General features: G+C 43.8%; 1 protein-coding gene across 1 annotated transcript in view; it reads left to right on the forward strand.

Annotated features, from left to right (window-relative positions):
• The window catches only part of GSG1L (GSG1 like), a 202,675-nt gene that overhangs the window by 12,194 nt on the left and 184,874 nt on the right, over nt 1–5,607 (forward strand). The gene's annotated exons all lie outside the window — the stretch shown is intronic.

Here is a 5,607-nt window from a genome sequence, read left to right on the forward strand (position 1 = left end):
AATATCTGTGGAAAGAGGTGAGAAAGAAGTTCAATATTATCAACAAATAAAGCAAGATAAGGGACCTACTGTGGAACACACTATTGGTTGCTCACAAGTAGACTCAGATTGAAGCAGAAAAAAATTAAAGCAAGGTCACAAAGGCCAAAATATAACCTTGAGTATATCCCAGCTGAATTTCTGGGATATCTGAAAACAGACTCGATGCATTGAAGACTAAAGAAAGAATATCTGATGAGCTATGGGATAACAACAAGAACATTACACACGAAGAAGCAAAAAGTCATTGAAAAGATCAAAGTGGATGTCAGGATAGTCTCTGAAAATAGTTCTTATTCTTAGAGTTGCTGAGGCAAATGGTAGAAAAAATAAAGTAAAAAAAGTGAACAGAAAATTTAAATGGCAGCTCCAGAGGACAAAGTAAAGTTTTATAATAAAAATGTGCAAATTCCTAGAACTAGAAAACCAAAAAAGGAAGGACAAGCTCAGTCTATCTTAAACTGAAAGAACTGAAGAAAAAATTCAAGTTGCAAGTGCAATATTTAAAGATTCTATGAGGAAATTATTGAAAGATGCAGGAAGTATCAAAAGAAGATGGAAAAATGTGATTGAACTATTGAATTGTGGAATATATTAATGATATGCCAATAAAACTGTTGATTAAAAAAGAAGATGGAAAGAATATACCAAGTCACTGTAACAAAAAGAATTAGTTAACATTCAACCATTTCAAGAGGTAGCACATCAGCAAGAACCAAGGGTACTGAAAGAAAAAGTAAGCCGGAGCTGCACTGAAGGCATTTGCTAAAAACTAGGCTCCATGATTGATGGAATACCAACTGAAATACTTCAACAAGCTAATGAAGAACTGGAAATGTTCACTATTCTATTGGAAGACAACTACTTTGCCTACTGACTATTAGAGATCCAAATTTGTACCCACTTCAAAGAAAGATAACGCATCAGAATGCTCAGCTTATAGAACAAAATCATTGATGTCACATGCAAGCAAAAGTTTGGTGACTATCATTCAACAATAGTTACAGCAGTACATCGACAGGGAGTTGTTAGAAATTCAGGATGGATGCAGAAGAGCACATGCAATAAGATATCATTCCTGATGTCAGATGGATCTTGGCTCAACGCAGAGAATATAAGAGAGATGTCTACTTGTGTTTTATTGACTTTGAAATTGACTGTGGATCATAACAAACTCTCGATAACCTTGAGAAGAACACTTAATTGTACTCATGCTGAAGCTGAACTGTGGGGATAAAGGAAAGGGGTACCCCACAAATCATCACAGGTCTGGTAGGCGCAATTGTACAGTGATAATAAGTAAAGATTATAGTAAAGTCATAGAGCATGAGTAATGGAGTCAGGCACAATTCATGGTAGCATTGCTCACCTCAGCCCTGCTTGATGGTCCTCGTGGGGGGAACCCGGCCACGAGAGCAGGAGCAGCCTCGGGGACCGAGAATCGGGCAGCCTCCCCTGGCCCGAGAGCCAGAGAGGGCCCCGGGAAGCCAGGACCGGGGAGAGCTTCCCGGGCTCCGGAGAGAGCCTCTTTATTGCTAACCAATCGTTATCTCACTTTAGGGGGACATGATTACAGAATCACATGTCACAGGAAGGGATAGTGCAATAGGCATATACATTGTAGGAAGGGGATCTATGACAGGCATAAGCGTAACAGGAAGGGATGAGCTAGGGGTGTGCCTATAGGAATGGGAAAGTCTAGGGGTATACATGTGACATAGGGGTATACATGTGACAAGGATGACATCTTGGTCATCCTTGGGCGGGTTTGACCTCTCCAGTGTCTCCTACAAGGAAACAGACAACTACTATCCTTATCGGAAGGGAGTGGGCCCTACTTGTGGGATAAACAGTGATGTCTGCTTGGTCTAGACAGCTGAGAATGATCCCCAATCCACTCCTGATGACCTCCAAGTGTATAGTCATTCTCAAGCAACTAAGTCTGGCATGTATTTGGGGGAGACAGCTTGAGAGAAATCCTTCTGTTTCCCACATTCTTTCTCACCCTCATGGTTATTAGCTCCCCATTTCCCTCCTACCTCCCCTGACATGCCCCCAAGAAATGATTAGGCCAGTTACTGCCTCTAGAGATTTGCTTATACCGGATTTCATAGACAGAAAACATACAACAAATAAACTACCATCACCACCAAGAAACTAACAAAGTAAAACAGAGAAAAACCTCAGTGGAGGGGGGGAGCAGAAAACATTAAAAACTAAAACAACTTTAAATGAGCCAAAAGGGAGATCAAATGGTAAGGTGTTAATTTTTTTTACCTAATGATGATATCTGCAACAACTTCGCAATGCCCTCGGCAAGGAAGCAAGGGTATTCACATCCCTGGTCTTGGATCAGAGGGGATGAGATCATCTTTAAACCACAAACCAAAAATACTCCTGGAGTCATTTTAAAACCGAATAATAATTTAGCTTAAATAGTTAAAAAGGTCTGCCTTGAACATTATGCTCTTTTAAGAACTCTCTCGATGGGATCTGATGGACAACAGCAACTTGAAATACTAAATGATAACTGTAAGGGGAAGTGACTTTATATCAGTGAAAGAGAAATATAGGTGAAAAGGTTGGCTGGATCTTGGGAACCACTATCTCTTGAGACCAGAAAAGCTACATGGTACCTGGCTACCACTATCAACTACTCTGGTCAGGGTCACAACAGAAGGTCCTGGACAGAGTAGGTGGAGGGAGGAATGTAAAACAAAATTCAAAATCATAAAAATGATCAGACTTAACTGTTCTGATAAGAGACTAGTGGAGCCCCAAGACTATTACCTTAGACACCCTGGTGCTGAATCCACCTCTGGGAACCACTTTACAGCCAAACAGCAGACAGACCGATGTAGTGCACACCACCACTCACCTGTAATGTAGTCCTCAGAAAAGTCAGGCATCTGTAAGCACAAGGGCATCATCTGTCCACAAACAGAGCCTCGCAGGGCAGGTAGGTCAAGGAACGGACACCCAGGAAGGGCACGAGAAGGGCGCTGAGGCGGATTGCAACCGATGTCGTGAAACAAAATACATATCAATTATTGGATGCTAAACGGCTGGGCTCTGTGTGTTCACAGAAACAATAAAATGTTAAAAAGTAAAAAGAAGAAGAAGAGGATAGCTGTGAAACTCCAAGAAGTAACCAAGCATCACCAGTAAATTGTAGATGTAGAAACGGTTTGGCTGTATTTATCCTTAAAAAAAAAATCAAAGAAGGAAGTGAATAGATACATAAAATAGAATAAAACAATAAAATGTAGAGGAAAAAAGGCCGTGAATAGAAAACTCATAGAATGGGAAACAAAAGTTGCATATCATCTGTCTGATAAGGGACTTGCATCTATAACAGATAAAGGACTCTTGCTGTCTTGAGGGGAGAGGAGGGCTTTTCATCTCAGGGTAGAGCTTGATGAAACCACGGGAGAGGTGCTCACCCCACTGCAGCCTCGTGTGTTTTTGGAAGGGTAATGTAAATAAGAGTGCAGGCAACACCTTGGGTGGCTACTCAGGACCATTTGTGATCTAGCCCCTGCCTTCCTTCTTAGCCTTATTCCCTAGTGTCTCAGGGGCTTAGCTGGGCGACAGAGGTGAACACCCGGGAGCTGTGGCCAACCAGCTGTGTTAGTCTGGGTTGACTAGAGAAGCAAATTCATAGACACACGTGTATAAGAAAGATCTTTATATCAAAGAGTAATTGTATATTAAGGAAACATTTCAGCCCAGTCCAGATCAAGTCCAATATTAGCCCATATGTCCGATACCAGTCTATAAATTTCTCTTCAGACTCATGCAACACATGCAATGATGCCGAATGCAGGAAGATCACAGGCCAGTGAGTAGAAAGTCTTGTGACGGAAGCATCTCAGTGCTGGCGTGGGTGTCCATGTGGCTCCTCTAGCTTCAGGGGTCTGGCTCCATTAGTGTAGCTCCATCTGGCTTGTCAACAGGAATGTCTTGCAGGTAGGGAGTGTATCTGGCCTGCAGTGAGCTATTTATCTCTGTTGTGCTTCCAAATGAGGTCATCAAGCTGAGACCTGATTGACAGGCTCTACCCCACCCCTTCATGCTTAATAGTCTCAAGTTGACACCAGATTATGTCTCTACCACATTAGCATATTTGTGTCTCATCTCACGGGAGCAGCTTCTGCTTGGCCCTACTGATGGCTGCTCTAAGGGATTATGCACCTAGGGGGCCAGGCCTTCTACATAATCAAGAATCAGCAGACTTCTGAACTTGTAGGACAGCATTTTATCTTGTTTTTTTGAGTCCCGTGTTGACCAAAGTGGACCATGCTTGGTTGTCACCATGTTCTTGGTGTCCATCACAATGACCACCACCAAGGAGGCTTGGGAGCAAAGGCTGAAGAGTTAAGATTCTTTTAAAAATAGTTTGATTGGTGTATGCTTCACATATCATACAAGTTAATTGTTTATTTGTATTAAAAAGATTGTGTAATGATCCCCTCAATCAGTTTCAGAACATTTTCTTCAAGAGATGAAGTTCCTTATTGGCCCAAATTTTGGGTGGAAGACAGTCACTCATATACAGCTCCAACCAATAGTTGTTGAACATCCCTCTGTCCCAGATGCTGCTTTGGATACCGGGACTCCAGCAGGAGGTTGATGAGTGTGAGGGATGGGGAATTTGGAATTTTAAATAGATTAGTCAGCAAAGGCCTGAGAAGGTCATGTATGAGGAAGGGAGTAAACCACCCGGCTATCTGAGGGAAGATCAGTGCAGGCAGAAGAGGCCACAGTGCAAAGGCCCTGAAGCAGGAGCATGCCTGGCACGTTCAAGAACCAGCAAGGAGACCCCTATGGCTGGAGTGGAGGAAGTGAGGGAGTGAACAGTAAGAAATGAGGCCGGGGAAGCACAGGGTGCAGTGAGGACTTGGACTCTAGCCGTGGGTGAGCTGGGAACCATGGAAGGGTCTGAGCAGAGAATGGGACATGATCTTAGTGGAAACAGGCTCCCTCTGGCCAAGGAGATGAGCAGAGACAAAGGCAGAGACTACTAATCTAATCCAGGTATGAGGTGATGGTGGCTGGGATCGAGGAGGCTGCAGGGAGAGGGCGTGAGAAATGGCTGCATCCTGGGAATCCACAGGTCAGACATGAGGTGTGAGGGAAGTCAGGTAGACTCCAGACTTTTCCAAGCACCTGGAAGGGCAGAGTTGCCATTCACTGATCTGGGGGGGTGCATGAAAGGACATGGTCTCTGTCCTCAGAGGGCTCACATTATGAAGTACAGGATAGATAGAAATAAATACCTGTCTAAGGATAACGGTACCTTGGGTGCCCTATTGGTGCCGGTCAAGGTACTGGTAATGCTTCTAAGAGTAGGGAGCGTGTTGCAGGCAGGAAAACAGATTGTGCAAAGACTGTGGCTGAAGTGGAGCATCAGAAGTAGAAGGGACAGGGAGAAGGAGGGGCGTGCGGCGGGGTGCCTGGAGAGGCCAGTCCTGGGTTCATGTGTGGGCTTTAGTCTCTAGGAAGTCATCAAGAAATATGGGCAGAAGTTCGCGTGTGTGTGTGTGTGTGTGTGTGTGTGTGTGTGTG

Source organism: Echinops telfairi, unplaced genomic scaffold, assembly GCF_000313985.2.
Source record: "Echinops telfairi isolate 266 unplaced genomic scaffold, ASM31398v2 ScPeMD7_5;HRSCAF=22, whole genome shotgun sequence".
NCBI classification, from domain to species: Eukaryota; Metazoa; Chordata; class Mammalia; order Afrosoricida; family Tenrecidae; genus Echinops; species Echinops telfairi.